The sequence below is a fragment of the Cajanus cajan genome, chromosome 10 (assembly GCF_000230855.2).
Source record: "Cajanus cajan strain Asha chromosome 10, NIPB_CcT2T_4, whole genome shotgun sequence".
Classification (NCBI taxonomy): domain Eukaryota; kingdom Viridiplantae; phylum Streptophyta; class Magnoliopsida; order Fabales; family Fabaceae; genus Cajanus; species Cajanus cajan.
In genome coordinates this window covers 15,110,371-15,130,050 of record NC_138526.1, presented here as the reverse complement: position 1 = coordinate 15,130,050, position 19,680 = coordinate 15,110,371, and the positions used below count along the sequence as shown (strand labels likewise).

General features: G+C 30.9%; 1 long non-coding RNA gene across 1 annotated transcript; it reads left to right on the top strand.

The window, feature by feature from the left end:
* Nucleotides 1–662, top strand: LOC109788213 (uncharacterized). The gene is made up of 2 exons (XR_002238710.2): nt 1–235; nt 377–662. It is a non-coding gene; the product is annotated as an uncharacterized LOC109788213 (long non-coding RNA).
* The last annotated feature ends 19,018 nt before the right edge of the window (nt 663–19,680 follow it).

The following is a 19,680-nucleotide window of genomic DNA, read 5'->3' as shown; positions in this document are numbered from 1 at the left end:
TTCAATCTAACGGTTGGATTTACAAAATTCACTTTTAATATAAAGTTATTGAGCGATGTAACACTTAGTAAAAGTTACATTGGTATCGTTTCAACCCTCCAATATATATATATATATATATATAAGTTTAAGATGGAATAGTGTTGGATGATCATATTCTTTGATAAGACGCAGTTTACAATGAAGTCTTCGATCAAATTGGTATTTTTATTGTCTTTCATAATTATTGCCTCAGGTAAGAAATCATATCACCTATGATCAAATGAGTCAATTTCCTATACAATGTTTCATTGTGATTTTTCCCTCACATCAATTATATCTTTTACTCATCACTTACAAGGTTGTTCTTACGTTCATGTATTGTTTGCGGATTCAGATTTGAGTATGAAATCTGAAGCACAACACCCAACTCCTGGACGAGGTTGTAGGAAAAACTCAGATTGTAAACATTTTTGTCCAACTTGTCCTAAATGCACTTGTGCTGATGGCATGTGTTTGTGCAATCCACCTGTATCCGATAATATTTATGATGGTGCTCCCCCTATATATTGAGTACCCCAATAATGCAGATCAAGAATGATAAAGGATTCATTTGAAAAATTGTAAGGTCAAACATTAGCTTATGAATGTGAAATAAAATTATCTTTTAACATTTTCCTTAATCCTTTTGATCTATACTTATTTTAGATTTTGTTTAAATTAAGATTTCTTTTTCCGCGGGTGGGAAGGGAGGAGAGACAATACATAATCATCACAATATAAAGAAAAGAAAAAGAAAAAAAAATTGCACTTACCTGCCTTAAAATTTGTTTTTCCTCTATTTTTTAAAGACTATACTTAGAATAACGTCATTATTTAAAATGAAAAAAAGAAAAAATAAAAATTAATTTATACTCTATCAATTATATATATATATATATATATATATATATATATATATATCTTTCGTTAAGTATAATATTCTTTTTATGAAAAATTTTATATTTTAAAAACTTTAACATAATAATTTTTCAATGAATTTTTTGAAATTGTTCTTTAAGGTTAATATAGTTTTTAAATCATAACATGATATAATTTACGAGTTAAAATTTAATAAAATATTAAATTTTATTTTAATAATTTATTCTTGGTTAATAATATACAAATAATATTATCTTATATAAAAAATTATATAAGTTATTTAAATAAATAAATAAGAAATTTTAGTATTTAATTAAAAATTAAAATAGAGATACGTCATTTAAAAAAATCTCAACAAAGATCGATGCAATTTTTCTAAAAAAAATATTATTATTAAAATTCATCTGATAACAAATATGATTCACTACAATAAAACAGGTCATTAGAGTCGGTTCAAAGGCAACTCTAAAAAATTGACTCTATTCCAACACTAGTGCTAATTTTATGTCCAAAAACAAGTTAATAGTATTTAAAAATATAATTCATTTATTAGTCGATGCTATGCTTAATTTATTTTTGACTTAAGTATTATTTTAATTCTTATAAAATGAATGAATTTTGATTATTATCACTAAAAAAAATTTCTTTAATTTTTATTATTAAAAGTTTATAAATAATATTTTTAATTCTTTTAAAATAAATTTTTTTTGATTTTTTATTTATTAACGTTTTTTTTTTTGGCGATCTGATAAAATTGCCATAGTATCCCAACTCCATTCACCGCCACAAATGAGTATATTTCTTTTGGCACTTTTTTGTTAACACCCATTATTTTGAATATGTTCCTTCGTTTATTTCACGTGTTATTAGTACGTGTTAACTTAAGGCGTTTCTTAAAGACATACTTAAAGCATTTTTTTTTAAAAGAAAAAACACTTAAAGCATTTATAAGTTAAAACCTCACTTGAAGCGTTTGCACCATTAATTTTTCAAAGTTCAAATGCTCAATTTTCGTTGACATTGTCACCAAGAGATTGAATATCAATGTCATGCACATCCTAAAGCATGAGTCAATACAAGAAGGGTTCTGCTTCTATAAGAATGAGAAAAAAGGAAAAGATGTTACGTTTTCCTTTTATATATATATATATATATATATATATATATATATATATATATATATATATTATAAATATCCTGTTTTATTAATAGAAAAAATTGTAACTCTTAATTTTATTTATTAAGAACATAAACATTTAACTATTTCTTTTATTTTAAAAAATATGGTGAGCCAATTCATCTAATCCACCAACTTAAAAACATAAAATATGTAACTTTTTAATATTTTTTTATTATTTAACTTTACACCTCCAACTTTCAATTTAGCACTTTTTTTTTCTTTTCATACTCCTCTTTCTCTCCCTCTTTCAGTTTTCACATGCACTATATTGTCTTCCCCCCGCTCCTCACCTATTTCAGTAGGTAGTTTTAACTCTTTTGGTTTTCACATTACTCTTTTCACCCCTCACATTTTTATAAATTTACACACTGATCTATACACTAATAACTTTTAATTTGACGGTTGTATCGTTAAAATTTGATGTAAAAACATGAGTTATTGAGTAGAGTAAGTCTATTTGGACTTACACCAAGAGTAAGTTAACTTGGACTTACTCTACTCAATAATTTATATTTTACATTAAATTTTAATGATCTAACTGTCAAATTAAAAGTTCTTAATGTATAGATCAAGTCTACAAATTTATAAAAAAAATTGAAACCATATGATACTTTGTTATATAGATTCAAATCAATGTATAAAATGCTCTAATGATTATCCGTCAATTTAAATTAATGAAACAAAATATCAAATAATTTTTAATTTTTTTTAAAAAAATTGTGAACTCGATCTATGCATTAAAATTTTTTAATTTAATGATTGAATCATTAAAATTTGATGTAAAACGTGAGTTATTGAGTGAAGTGAGTTTATCAAGACTTACTCTTTTAGTAAGTCACTACTAGAAAGGTGTTGTTCTACATCACCAATTCTACATAGGTTTTAGTAAAAACAATGTAGAAACAAAATGTGATGACATTTTTGTAATTAAGTGTAAAACTTAAAGCATACTTACATCAATTTTATGTGGAAATGATGTAAATATTTAGTATTTTATGTAGACACCTAATTTCATCCGGAACATGCAAACAAGGAAATGGGCCTTTAGTACAAGACAAATGAGTTTTAGAAGGCTAGAATCACTACAAAAAAATCAAGTTTTAGCTACCACCAAAATCGGTCGCTATTTAGGTAAATTCAGTCGCTATTTCATTCAGCGACCGAAATAGCGACCGACATTTTTTCCGTCGCAATTTAGCGACCGAAAAATGAGTCGCTAGACAATACAAATCCGTCGCTAAAATTTTGGTCTCCTAACTTCTGGAGACCAATTTTGCGACCGAATTTTTTGGTAGCAATTTCCGTCGCTATTTTTTGCATTTATTTAATAAAACCATTTTATGAATCTGTCGCTAATTCGGTCGCTAAATAATTGATGTAGCTACGGATAATATCGGTCGCTATTTCGGTCGCTAAAAAATTGATGTAGCTACGGATAAAATTGGTCGCTATTTCGGTCGCTAAAAAACTAAAATAGCTACGGATAAAATCAGTCGCTATTTCGGTCGCTAAAAAACTAAAATAGCTACGCATAAAATCAGTCGCTATTTCGGTCGCTAAAAAACTGAAATAGCTACAAATTATATTGGTCACTATTTCGGTCGCTAATAACTGGAATTAGCTACAAATTGTTTCAGTCGCTATTTCGGTCGCTAAAATATACCAGTATTTTTAAATTCTTTTTTAATTATTAATTTATACCTGTTAACGAATATGAAATTAACAATATATTTATTACACAATTTATAATAATAAACTAGAACATACTAAAAGACATAATCTTATCGATGAAAATTTATATTATAGTGAAAACTAAATAAAATATAAGTATGTCAATATAGTATGCTAAAAACACAATAATAACATAAAACGTTTAAACTTCAACAAAGTAATAGTGAAATACAATAAAATATCCTGAAACAAGTAAAATAAAGAAGCTTAATTAAGGGTCTTCTGCTATGTCATCAAGAGCATCATCAACAGCATGGTCAGGATCATCTGGCCTAGTACTCGGTGCAGGAGGGGTTGGCCTTAAAGGGTCAATGTTGAGATGGCATAGTATATACTGCATCTGCTCATCATGCTGTCGTATATGCTCTTCCAATGCTTTTTCCTTTGCTTCCTTTGCAGCAAGCTCAGCATTTAATTTAGTTATCCTATTTTGCATTTCTTCAATCACCCCTGCAGTGACTGGTGATGGCTGTGACTTAGAAGATTGTGGAAGTGTTGAGCGAATGAAATCATCGGTCAATCCAGCAAGCCCATACAAGTTCCCCTTCGGATTCTTTTTAACCACCTGCAAATAAACTTCATTATCACTAATACAAGTAGAAGCAGAGCCCTCTGTGTCATCCTGTGTAGCTTGTTGCTTGACTTCAATTAGACGCTCGTTATATTTCTCCTAAAAAAAATAAAAAATATTATTTCAACAAAAATTTCAAGACAATATATTCTTTGATTTTAATTCAGCAAATAATTGTTATTTTACAGCAAATAATTCAGCAAATAATTCACCCTAGTCAACGTCATGATATTTTCTACAGGATTAACCAATCACACAATATATATCCTTAAAGCAAATATAGATTCTTGAACACGTATCCAGAGGAGCTTTTTTTGTATGAATCTATAGAACTAGTTATAAGTATAACATGCGTAGAAACATGAATTATTACACAAATGAATGAACAAACGTGCATGAAAATATAGAGCAAATCCAAAACTGATTCAGAAAAGTAAGACATGGTGAGCAGTCCCGTAGTTTACAACTTCAATCCATAATTGTCCATTAAACCACTCTCTCCCTCTATTTAAAGGCACAAAGTTTAACGAATAGTCCTCTAATGTTTTCTAACAATTCTCACCTTTTTAATACATTAACATAATGCCTCAATCGTGTGTGAGAAGGGACGGTGGTAATTTGGTGTCAGATATATAGCATGTAATTAATTCAACTCAATTCACCTTTAACCTGCTTAAAAAAAATGAGTTGATTTGATATTAGATTAATTTTTAATTTCTTTGAGTTGAAAATCTCAACCTATGTATAATGAATTCACGAGTTGGGTTGATTAAAATAATTAATAATAAATTATTTAATAATTAAAATAAATAATGATAAATTATTTGAATTAAATTAAAATTTGGAAAGTGATAATTTATCTTTTTTAAAAAAAATTTACATAGTTACCACCAGTAATTAACTGTCATTTTATAATTCTAGTTAATTCAATGGCTAGTTTTACCAAACGCATTTAATTCAATCCACTTGCTTATCAGCTTTTAGCTAGCTTATTTATTTGATTTGTCAAAATAACCTGTGGCTAACTTCAAATGATATATGGCTCTGTGGTTGTTTTCTCTTATATCTAGAGGGGATAATTTATCATGTTTATGATAATGAGTAGTTATTATAATATAGTGGTGATCAATATAAAAATTAATATAAATTATATTGTTTGTGAATTATATGATATGAAAGAACGTGCATAATTTAAATAAAATTTTTTAAGTATTATAATATAATATTTAATATTTTTCGGGCCTATTCCTTTAACAAACTTTTGGATCCATCTCCCTGTTTTCCGATGTCTTTTTGGTGTTTACTTACTACTAGTATGAAATGCTGATACATTTTTCATAATCTTTCAGTGAACCATATAATAGGATCAATAAATAAAATAGTCATTTTGAATAATCGTCTCCTATTCAATCTATTAAATTATAGCATTTTTAGAGTTTTTTTAATGACAATTATTTTAAAGTAGGAGTGACAAAACAGGTAGCTTGCTCTGTTTTAACCCACTCCTCCACCAACCCATCCAAAAAATAGGGTGAAGTGGGTTGGCTTACTTGCTAGAGGTGGACTGAAACTTAAATATGCAGTGGAGGAATTAAAATTACAAATTTATAAAATTCAGATACTAAAGTAATGGAATTAAATTTTGAAAGATTGAAACTGTAGATTTGATATTATAAGAGGATAAAAAATATAATTAGCCAAATAAAAAATAAAACATGTTTTTTTAATTGAAGTAAAAACAACAAAACAATAGAAACTTTGAATTCAATAGGAGTGTCAGGTTGGACCAGACTTATTCAACCCAAGTTTTTAAATAACCATTTTTCAAAATCCGAATCTAATCTAATCAAGACTCAGAAAATCTCAAAAATACTCATAGTCGTATTCTAAAATCTTAAAAATACTCATAGTCGTATTCTCATAGAATTGGGTCCCTATTTCACAGGTCAGTCAAGTATGTTAAACAAGGCCTAAATTTTATTTATACACGACTCACCCAAAGGAAAAGGGAAAATGTTAACGCGGCTACATCCCATTTCTGGGTGTACGGTGTAAAAAAAATAGAAGAAGAAATAAAGATAAATTGATAAATGGAACGAATCATATGACAAAATAAAAATTGATCACAAACAAAAAGGAAAGTCAACAAAAATTACAGAATAAAACAAAACATGGAGAGGAACTTACAGCAATGTTGCGGGCTTTATCACTGACCCATTCTCCAGTCTTAAGTTTTTTTGTCTTTTCCACTAATTCCCAAGCAGTAGGGGGACGATTTAGCTCCTTCGCCTATATAAATTTAAATATTGCAATTCAACCAATCAATTATATTAAATTGAACTAAATATAAATAAAGAATTGAAATAAACTTACCAATTTTTCAAAGTGGGCTCCTGCAGATATGGAGCCACCAGTGTAAGCTGTTGCTCCATTCTCTACAGCCCGATTCCCTTTAGCAGTATTACTTTTGTTTTGAAATTTTTCAGAAGCCCAATGTTGATCCAAAATAGCCCGATTCCCTTTAGCATTTTCTAGTCTTGTTTACTATCTATTTTATTGAATCTTAGTCAACATTATTAAAGATTAATTATTTTTAGCGTAGTTTGTTGTTGGTATATACAGTTTTATGATGGTTATATTTCTCAAGCAGGAAACTTGAACAAGAGTCTGATTTGGGAGAATAATGTAAGAAATTATTTAATTTTACATTTTATTATTTAAATCAATTTTTTAATAATTCGGAAGAAATTTTGGATTAAGAAATAGTCACTAAAACTAGCTAACTGCATTACTAAAGAACCCATTCACATATCCACAAAAGTTCAGCTTAAATTACAACAGTCAGCAGCAAAATATACCTAGTAGCAGTAAAAGAAGGCACCGTTGTTGATTTACATCAGACGAGCAAAGTTTCTAGTTACTCTTCTCGAACCAGAAATTGAATAGCATACCTTATAAAAAAATTGATTTACTTGTAGAGAATAATTGCAGAAGTTGGTAATCTCCTAACTCTTTATTTATTTACTCAAGATGTTGAAAAAAGTAATACATATCAGAAATCAAACTTAAGCAAACTTCTCAATATCACACCACAGAAAGTAGAGCAACAAAAAAAAAGCAGGAGATACTAATTTTATCAATTGTTCGCAGGACCAAAAACTCAAATTTTGCATAAAAAAATGGATACTTTTGCAAAGAGTTGAAATAAGCTTTACTTTTGAAATTTTCCCCACCAAATTCTAGAAATACCAAATTTTGTAGCCATTATGAACAACGATTTTTAAGTGCAGTGCAACAACACGATATTGGACAACCAAGAAACAAATCAGCATACTAATTGTGATAATAAAAAGACAGACACTTCCACTAATCACACTTCTTCATAATACTATACTTCAAACAATGTACAACCGCTGGAGCTGAGCTGTTTAGATATAAGGAGAAATTTTTTTAGAGTTTTTCTACTTAAAATATAGAGTTTTCTTTCTAGTAAAAAGACTGTTCTAAACATGCATCCAAGAAAATTTTTAAAATATATATATATATCAATAAATGGATCAATCTGCACCATTTCTACACATCCCTTAAGAGTAAATTGCTGAAGATGTCACAACCTTTTTAAGTCTGACGTTGCGACAAGATTTTTGGAGTGCCAGAAATTCAGATTTCTCAAATGAGGCAAATATTGTAAAAACATAAAAGGAAAAGAAAATTGCTATCGTTTAATTTGTAATTTTCCTTTAACAAAAAGGCAAATAATTAGGTATGTTCGTAAATCAATCGTTAGAACAGCGAGAAGAATGAGTTTAAATAAATAAAAGTATAAAAAGTGAGGGAGAATGAAAGCGAGAAACAGCGAGAAGCGATGAAATACCTAACAGAGAAGGAGGCGTGGTGGCCGGCGAGGGGCTGTTGGAGCAATTTAACGGAGAAGGAGGCGTGGTGGCCGGCGAGGGAGTGTTGGAACAGAGAAGAAATTAAGAAGGAGGAAGGGGGTGCTAGGGCAAGAGTCAGAAGGTTCACAACAAATTTCACTCGTATAACAAATATTAAGGAGAAGGAGGAAGGTTTCACAAAACTAAATTATAAGAATAAAAAAAAAAATTCTTTAGGAGATTTTTTTTAATTTTAATTTGTGCTTATTTATTTAAAATAAATAAATAAATAAACATTTATTTTAAAATTTAATTTGAATCAAACATATTATTATTGAATTAGATTAAAATAAAGGAATTATTTTAAATAATTAAATAATATTTATTAATAAATAATTAAATAATATTTATCTTAAAAATAACATAATTAAATAATTATATTAATAAATAAAGTTTATAAATAATTAAATAATATTTATCTTAAAAATAATATTATTTTTAAATGTTGGGTTGTTAGATTATAAAAATTAAATCATAATAAATCAAAAGATTATAAAAATTATAATTCAAATCAAAAGAAATCAAAAATACTAAATACATTAAAATATTATAATTAAAATAAATTCAGTATTAAATCAAAAGAGTATAAAAATCATAACTAAAATTATAAGAAATATTCTATTATTGAATATTTGTATCAAAGAAATTGCTACAGATTTTAAATTTTATTTATTATGTTTTATAATCAAAACATATCTAATATTAATTCAAAAGATTATAATAATTATAACTCAAATCATAATAAATAATTTGATATTAAATTTATTATATATTAAAATTAATTAAATATTTTTTATCAAATAAACTGATACAGATTTTAGATTTTATTTACTATGTTTTATAATCAAAAGAAATCCAATATTAAATCAAAAGATAATAAAAATTATAACTAAAATCTTAATAAATTTTACCTAATATTAAATTTAGTATATATTAAAATTAATTAAATATTTTTATTTAAGAAATTATTACAGATTTTAAATATATATTTTAAAGTTTTTATTTTATTAAATTAATTGAAAATAAATTATATTTTATCACTTTTTAATAAAGTAAGTGAATGATAATAAATTAATTAAAATTTGAAAATATATTTTAATTAAAAATATTTTTTTTATCAATACAGTGACTTAAAAAAATTATAATAAATAATGAAATTAAATAAATTAAATCTTATAATGATTATTTTTTTAATGATACTAAATTAAATATTCTAATTATTTTACAATAAATTAAAATGAAAAAATAATAAAAAATTTTAACTGATATTTCAAATAAAACACATTAAAATATTATAATCAAAACAAATCCAGTATTAAATTAAAAGATTATAAAAATCATAACTAAAATTATAATAAATATTCTGATATTAAATTTAGTATATATTAAAATTAATTAAATATTTGTATTTAATAAATTATTACAGATTTTAAATATATATTTTAAAGTTTTTATTTTATTAAATTAATTGAAAATAAATTATATTTTATCACTTTTTAATAAATAATGAAATTAAATAAATTAAATCTTGTAATGGTTATTTTTTTAATGATACTAAATTAAATATTCTAATTATTTTACAATAAATTAAAATGAAAAGATAATAAAATATTTTAACTAATATTTCAAATAAAACACATTAAAATATTATAATCAAAACAAATCCACTATTAAATCAAAAGAATATAATTAAATATTTTTTTAAAATTTAATTAAATATTTTTATCAAAGAAACTGATACAGATTTTAGATTTTATTTATTATATTTTATAATTAAAAGAAATATAATATTAAATTATAAGATAATAAAAATTATAAGCTTCTGTATTATATATATATATATATAATTATTTTCAGTAATATATCAATGAATCAAACTGGCGTAGCGGTTTCGTAGTTGGCCCATGGTTACCCACAGGACCCAGGATCGAAACTTGGCTGTGTAACTTTAATGAGTAATTTTAGTCTATTCATAAAATTTAATAAAAAAATTTAGCGACCGATTTTAATTCGGTCGCTAAGTTTGTTTGTATTTAATCGGTCGCTAAAAATTTCAAAAGTTAAGTATTAGCGACCGAATTTAATTCGGTCGCAATTTTTTGATAATTTTTTCAAAATCGGTCGCTAATTCCGTCGCAAACTACGTTCCCATGAAACAAAATTAAACAGCGACTGATTTAGCGACCGATTTTATTGCTACCGATAAAATCCGTCGCTAATTCCGTCGCAAAATAGCGACTGATCAAATTCGGTCGCTAAATCCGTCGCTAAACTATTCGGTCGCTAATTCGGTCGCAAAATAGCGACCGATAATTTTCGGTCGCTAAATTCGGTCGCTATTTTGTATTTTTCTTGTAGTGAATGCAACGTCAAAACAGACCAGGATAACATAAAAAGGCCCGAAATCCCAAAAGGTCGAATTAGGAGCACGGAATGGGTCATTCCCAATTTGGAACAGGTCGTTCCAAGCTTCTAAAATGGCATAGAAATCCTAGGTCAAAATGGATCGTACTCAATTTAGAATGAGCCATTTTGACCCAGGTTGTTACGAGTTAGTTTCAAATTCGGAATGGGACGTTCTAGTTTTGGAATAGGCCATTCCAAATTCAAAATTTGCTCAAAACAAACTCATCTAGAACGCCTCGTTTCAATAACCATAATGGGTCGTTCTAGTCAGGCTTGATGCTTATAAATACGAGCCTCGTGCACAATGCTCAGGGGCCGGAAAGCGAAGCGAAAGTAGCCTACTAGAGTCTCAGATAACTCAAAATATGTCTTTCTCCATATTTTTTTTTGTATTTCTTGAGAATTGTGGGGTGAATTGTAGTGTGCCAAGCAGCCAAAAAGCGCCTCAGGTCTATCATATTGGAAACACTTTATAAAAGCTCGTTCAATAGGTATTTCTATCAATTTTTTTTCTCTACCATTTTATTATTATTTTTTTATAAAACATTACTATAAATAAAAGCAACCATGTAGACATCTTAGGATTAGTCATGTAATTTTAAATTAAGCATGTAAATAACCATCAATAAAGGGGACTAAATATTCAAACTCTTATTGTTTATCCTGCTAATTTCATCATAGGGTACCAATATAGGACGTCGTAGGGTGCCTAATACATTCCCTACACGTAACAGACCTTCGAACCCAATTCTAGCCATGAAGGCCATAATTGACTTTCCAAAAAACATCTTTTGTTTTTTTTGATGTTTTGAGTAAAATATTGATGGCGACTCCTTCAAACTATTTTCTAAAATCATTAATTAGGGATTAGTATGGTTTCCAGACATTTTCTAATTGATGAGATTTTCAAGCGAAAGTCTAAACCATCTATGGGCAAGATCAAAATTTTTTGGGTTTCGATATATGACAACTCCACTAGGGAAGCTTAAAGAGGGTCAAGCTCAAATAAATGATGAAATTAGCAAATTAAGAATAATAATTAAAATATTTGTTCCTTTTACTTTGTTTTCTTTGTATGTATTTATTTTATTTGGCTTTAATACCTAAATGTGTGTTTAAATTCCGCATTTGTTTGAAATAAACAATTATACACAAACCTTTGTACACAACAGTTCTTTCTATACCCGAGGGCATGAGCGTGTAAACATAGGGAGTGATTGATGTAGAACTGGCCCAAGAATGACCTTGGACCCTATGAGCCTTATTAGAAATCACACTCAAGGTGATAACTGGTTACTCTAGCCCGAAATACTACGTCAGACTTTATAGTTTGTCAAGTAACGGTGACAAAGATACCTGGTCCCTATAATGAGGGCACCTTGGGAGCCTTTAATGACTATTGAGGAAAATTAGAACCTTCTTATACAAAGCACTTTCTTTGACAGGAACCATAGACCATGGATTTGAACATGATTGTTCACAAGTGTACGTTGTTTGAGTATATCTGCATTGCATTTCTTGTGTGCTAATTATTTCAAATGGATAAGGATTATAGGCAAACAAACGAATATTAAAACAAATACTAAAACCTTCCTATATACCCTAGCATCATCAAAAAAGCATCATATAGGTTAGTTTGTTTCAAAAAAAATGTATAGCAAAAAATATCATGCATCATAACCCTTAATCAAAACATGATAGCACTTAGGCAGAAAATCACATGTCATGCATTTTTCTTAGAATAATAGTTAATCAAACATTCATGATCCTAGATATGGAAGGTATAAACAATAGCATGCATGGATCGTTAAGGAAAGTGAATATTCTAAACTATGCAATGCCAAGAGTTAGTAGTTTGTGCGTTTTAATACCAAAAGAGGCCAGAGCAGATTTCGAGAAACATTATGGAAGAATCCTTGACTTGTTGAAAGTATTTGTTGACCCCACTTTTCTAAGAGACTTGGTGCACTTTTGGAAGCTGACACTTTGCTATTTTCAGTTCCCGCATTTCGATCTAGTGTCCACCATCAAAGAATACAACATGATGATCATATGGCCCTAATCCGAAGGGATTTACTCCATCAAGGAAGGGTGTATATCCTTAGATGAGGTAGCTGAAATAATAAAGCTACCCCCTCATTTATCTACTCTAAAGGGCAATGGGACAACCAAAGGATGGAAGCTCTCTATCCTTGAAGGAAACCTTTCCTCCCTATCTAAACAAGAAGATTGGATGCACTTCAATAAGACGCTCACCTTGATCATGTTTGGGAAGATCCTTTTCCCATTTCATGAAAAGGTAATAGATCACGTCGCGATTGACGCCTTCTTTGCCTGGGATGCACACTTGAGGAGCCTTGTGCCTGCCATTCTTACCAACATCTTGATTATTTTGGACTTTTACAATCAAAAATCAAGAAAGAAAATGAGATGCTACAACCCATTGCCTTATGTTTGGGCATACACCCATTCCTTCGCCAAGGGACATATGGGAAAGCTACCCAACCCGTTGAGAAGTTTTCCTAGAATTCCTATATCGAGGAAATATGCCATGGTTTGGAAAGCCTAATTGGAGGATTGCACCGAAGACTTCTTCACATGGATGTGTTCATGGTTTCGACCAAGTCAAGTACTAATACGATGTGGCAAGTTCCCTAACGTACCTTTGATGGCGCTAAGAGGATGCATAGCCTACTCTCTGACGCTAACATTAAAGCAGTTAGGGAGGACATAGACTTTGCCAAATTCAAGAAACATTGGAGGGTTTTTTTCTTTTACTCCTTCGATCAACAATAACTGATAGACACCATCAAGGAAGCCTAAAACAAGCCATTCTACTTTAGAGATGACGAACTCGGTAAACCTCGGATAGCTTCTTCAAATGATTACAACCACTAGAGAAGTGAAAAAAGAGTTAAGGGCACAACCAAACCGGTGAGCTAGCACGAGTAATAGCAAGTCGACGCCTTGACTAAAAGGATAGAAGTTTTGGAAGTGTAACACCCCAATTTTCAAAAAGGTTATTATTATTATTATTATTAGATGGTATTTGGTCATAATTATTTTAATAATTATAGAGAAATATTGTTTTGTACGTTTTGAATAATTATTATTTTGGACAATTATTTTGTACGTATTAAATAAGTATTTTTATTAGCATTTTTTAAATAAATATTTATATGTTTTAAGAGAAGGTTAATTTTATATGATATTTTGTTATTGAAATTATATTATTATATTTAGGGTCAGAAATATATTATTATTATAGAGAAAAAATATTTTATAATATACATGTATTTATTTTATTTAATTATTTTGAGGAAAATTAGAAGTGGGTTAGAAGAGAAGGAAAATGGGTTGGGTTGACCCAGTCCAATGGATTAATTTTAAGAAAGGAGTCAGGTGGTGTTAACCCTATCTGCCTCATTTGCGTTCGGAAGGGTTAGGGAAAAAAAGAGGAGAAACAAAGAGCTCTAAGGAAGAGTACTCAGGAACGATCTTAGATCACACCAAGACCATTCATCTTCTGCTCATCCAGGTACGGGGGAAAAGAGAATTATTTATATGTAGAGTTACATGAGGGAACTGGGTAGAGGAAGAGCCCTTAAGATTATGAGTAATTTTATAATTATTTCTGTTTGGAGAATTATTGGTTTTACATGATTCTGTATGAATTTAGGATCATGAATATATATATTATTTGTAAAAATGATGCTCTCGGAGAGAGAACGAAATTATATAGAAAAGTGCCTGTAAGCTAGGTTTTGGAAAAATTGGAATATTTCTGTTTGAGAAATTGATGATCCCATTAGATTTTGTATGTGTTGAGGATTAGAAATACATATTTAATTTGTAAAAAAGATAATCTGAGAGGGAGAACGAAACTGTAGAAAGTGCCAGTGTGTTAGGTTTTGGAATAATTGGGAATTTTACTATTTATATTAAGATTGTATTAAATTGACAATTCCATTGATTATTATATTAATTGGTAAAATTGATGACTTAGATGTGAATTGCTTGAGATATATGAAACCCATTATTTTGGACTTATCTGATGTGTGTATGGAATTGAACAATGAGATGTTGTGTGGAATGTGATTGTGATGTGATTGTGGTTCCTCACACTCATGCTTCAGGGACGAGCGTACCCCTTGATGATCAAGGATGATACGAACCTTGGGTAGGTGATGCTTCAGGGACGAGCGTACTCCTGGATGATCAGGGATGATACGAACCCTGGGTAGGTGATGCTTCAGGGATGAGCGTACTCCTGGATGATCAGGGATGATACGAACCCTGGGTAGGTGATGCTTCAGGGACGAGCGTACTCCTGGATGATCAGGGATGATACGAACCCTGGGTAGGTGATATTTTAGGGACGAGTGTACCATTGGCATAGGGTGGGATGTGTGAGACAATTAATACTTATGTCGGGCGTGGCATGACCTTGGGCAAGAGATGCTATAGGCGTGACCTTGGCATAGGGTTGATTGTAAGATTTGTGATGATTGTTGTGATTGCGAATTGTGACGTGATGATGATGCGCGATTGATAAAGTTATGATACATTGAAATGTTTATGAATATTTTGTTAAGTATCGAGTTATAATGAGATGATATGTTGTGTGTTTGTATGTACTTTACATATAGATGTTTTCTTTTCTCACCGTACAACTTTGTGGATGTTTTAGGTGAGGAAGATCCGGCTGCGAGTGGCATCTAGAATGCCAACAGTTAAATTAGGGGTATGCTCTGATATTGTGATATCGGGGCAGAGGACTTTTAGGAAAGAATTTTTATATGGATTTGGAATTGTAAATATCATTTTGAAAATAATTTGTAAACTTTTATGTTTCATTTTCTAAATCTTTAATATTCAAGGTTATTAAAGAACGATTTTTGAAGTTTATGTGAACCCTTTTACCAAATTTTAAAGTTTATTTTTCTTAATTTAATTACATTATTATGATGTATGTGTTGGGGTAGTAAGGGTGTCACAGGAAGCCCAAGTAACGACCTTGGAGGAAAAGGAGGAGGCATCCAAAATCAACATCGACAATCTACAAAGGTAGTGTAAGAAGAAAGACATGGAGATCAAGCAATTGAAAGATGAATGCACCGACTGTAATACACAGCTGATGAAGACTCCAAGAATTGATTCAGATGAACAACTCATAGATTCTTTATCCAAGTTAGTATAGCTCGAAGTTAAGTTCCATGAATAGGCACGAGAAATGGAGCAAGCATAGGAAAGCTTATCCATGGCCCAATCTGAAGTTTGAGTTTGGTGGGAGATAACCCAAGAACGAGCCGCCATTATCTCTAACTTTCAACAAAGGGAGGAAACGAGGTTCGAGCAACTTAGAGAGGTTGCCCACCAAAGGGCCAAGCTCTGGAAGAAGCTCAAGAGCTGAAAGTGATGATGGGATACCATCAAGCAAAGGAACAAAAGGCACAGTCAGCTTGTGATAACATGAGCAAGGCGGTCCATGAACAAGTGGAGACAATGAAGAGACATGTTCTAGAAACCAAGGATGACTTATCCATGTATCAATCAAGCATAAGCTTCTTTAGGCTTGTACATTATTGTCAAAGTTTATTGAAAAGCATTGTATAGAGAATATTCTCTAAATGACAAATCAATAAGAATGATATTCATTGAATTCTTCAATTGTCTTTGCATCCTACATTGTATTTCATTTAGAAAATACGCCTTCCTCGTAAATAATAAATATGTAAAAAGGGAAATCTAATGTGTGCACATTAAAATCAAAAAAATGAAGTCACTAGTAATCAACTGCAAATCCGTCACATCAAATCAGGGAATGATCCATATAAAACCAGTAAGCACGCAAAAGGACGAGGGGCAAAACATGCCCAAGTTAACAATTCGATCTCCTAGTCCTTTTTCGTATGAAAGTGACAAGGTCATGCCATTGATTTATGAAGTATAAAGCTCATCAATCGTAGATTCATCAAATATTACTAGGATTGGAGGAATGACTAGGAGTGGACGAGTCTACACTCCTAAAGAATCACAAAACAAGGTCCTTAAGGAAAAGGATAAAGAGGAGGAGAGAAAGGAATTTGATGGAGAAATTGAGCTCTTCAAGCTTATCCAACAGAGCGAGTATTCCATCATTGATTAACTGAACCGCACTCTAGCAAAAATCACATTACTTTCGTTAATCATGAGTTTAAAACCACATCAAAAGGCTTTACTGAAGGTCATAAACGAAGCATACGTCGCTCACCATATCTCCCAAGACAAGTTTGAAGAGATCGTAAGCCACATCACGGCTAATGATCACTTAACCTTCACAAATTATGAGATACCAAATAAACGACTTGACCACAACAAGCCCTTACATATCTTTGTAAAATGTAAGGAGTTTCTCATCGCCAAGGTCTTAGTAGACAATGGGTCTTCTTTAAATGTGCTACCTAAGAGCACTCTCGACAAATTAACGATCTAAGAGGCCCAAATGCGACCAAGCAACATGATCATTCGAGCCTTTGATGGATCCCGAAAAGAAGTGATGGGAGAAATCACTTTACTCATTTAGGTAGGGCCCACAATTTTTAATGTAGAATTCCAAGTGATGTACATTGCTCTCGCTTACAATTACCTCCTCAAAAGGCCATGGATACATAAGGAAAAAGCGATGCCATCCACACTGCATCAAAAAGTCAAGTTTGTGTTTAATGATAAATTGGTGATCGTGCAAGCAGAGGAGGACATGATCATCAGTAAACCATTAACTATCCTATATGTGGATCTGGAAGAAGAAGCTTTGGAGACTACTTTCCAAGCATTGGAAATCACACATGTTGAAAAGATCTTAAGCAAGAGGAACCTGGCAGCTCAGATTTTGTTTAGAAATGGCTACCAACCAGGACAAGGACTCAGTAAGGATACCCAAGGAATAACGGAACTGCCAGATTACATAGGCAATTCAAGATGAAGAGGTTTGGGGTATGAATTGACAATAGGCCTTAGAAAGGAAAAGTTGAGTAGCCCTACTCTATATGAGATCTTCCGAAATGTTGGTATCAAAGCAAGTAGAGGAACAATGTTTGGTTGAGGTCCTTAAAATGAAAGGTGCATATTCTTGGGTGGTTCTAACTGTTCTCACCGGTCTCAAGGCCCCCAAGGTGCCCTCATTATAGGGACCCAATATCTTTGTCACCGTCAACTGGTAGATGTTGGTGGTCCATCCAAGTATCGGGCTAGAGTAACTAGTTATTACCTTGAGCGTGATTTTCGACAACAACCCGTGAGCATTTAAGGCTCATTCTATGGTCGACCGTACATTAACCACTCCCTAGAATAATTATGAATGTGTACAGATTATTTTCAAACAAGTGCAGAATTTAAGCAAACATGCAGTTATTAAAGTCATACTAAAAACATGTTAAAAATAAACAATATAAAAGGGTAAAAATTTGATTACACCTTATTTTGCTAGATTTGTCACTAAATAGGCCTAACCCTCTTTTAGATGTCCCCAGTAGAGTCACCATCTGTTAGAACCTGAAAACTTCCAACATTGTCAATAGATGGTTTGGACCTCCGTTTTGTAAAAATCTCATTAGCTTCGGATTGCTCGAAGACTAGACTAATCCTCAAACTGATGGTTTTTAAAAATGGTTTGAAGGAGTCGCCACTAATATTTTACACAAAACATTAGAAAAAGAAAAGTGTTTTCGCAAATTTGACTTTGGCCTTCAAAGCCAAAGTTGGGTTCGAGGGTCGATTATGTGTGGGGAAGGTGTTAGGCACCCCATAGCACCCGATTTCGGTACCCTATGACAATTCTAGCATTATAACTGTGTAATTAAGCTTTTACCCCTTTATTTATTAAACATACATGGCTATTTATTTTTACATTATTTCTATTCTACTATATGAATTTTCTTATTATCTACATGATGACTATCCTAAACATACAATTAAAGTAGTAAAAAAGGAAAAGAGATTGGAATCTCCGAAGCAAGCTTTTAGATTCTCTTCTCGTAAAATCATGTGGGGGCACTTTTTGGCAGCCTACTCACTCTATAGAGACCTGTCTGGCATTGGAGAAAAAAATTTAGACTAGAAACTCTGAAAACTCTGCCAAAGAGACCATCGATCTCTTAATTAGACACCATATAATGAATTTATTTTACTCAAAGTGATTTGAAAGGGGTCAAGGGGGGAGAGAGAATGAGGTGTGTGAGAAATGGAGCCCATGGCATGCTTTTATAGGCACTTGGGAAGGGGAACGATTGTTCCCAATCTTGGAAAGGTTGTTCTGCGTGTGCAAAATGCACTTAGTTTTGCTCTTTGGAACGGTCGTTCCTGGCCAAGCTCAATGTGAAGTGGGAACAAACATTCCCAACCCAAAAGAGGGTTTTTGACCCCTTTTGGTGCAGAAGAGCTTCCCAAATGTTCTGTGTTTCATCTTGACTTACTTCTGTGTCCTCCTCGGCTTCAGGGAGTTGCTTTTCTCGTCTCAGGAGCTTCTTGACCTTCACAAATAAAGTTCGGACAAAACTTGGTGTCTACATGCATGTGTGCATGTGTGTGTATGAGACTTAATATTTTTATTGCAAAATGATTGTTTTATGTGTGTGTGAGATCAAGTTATGTGTGTGTAAGTGAGACTTAATATTTTTTTATTGTAATAATGATTATTTTATGTGTGTGTGAGATCAAGTTACAACAAGCTCAATTATAGGTTAAATTATTTTACTCAATAATTCATTATATACAATAACTTTTTGATCATTTAAATTAAAAAATTTAATTGAATAGTAAACAACTATAAAATAACTAAGACAAGTCAATTTTTTTTTCTCTATTTAGAGAAAATTTCACGTCAACTGTTGTTTGTCAATATATGACCAAGATGAGTGAATTTTTTTCCTCTCTAAAGATAAAATAACACCTCAATTAAAGTTAGTTAAATTAACAGG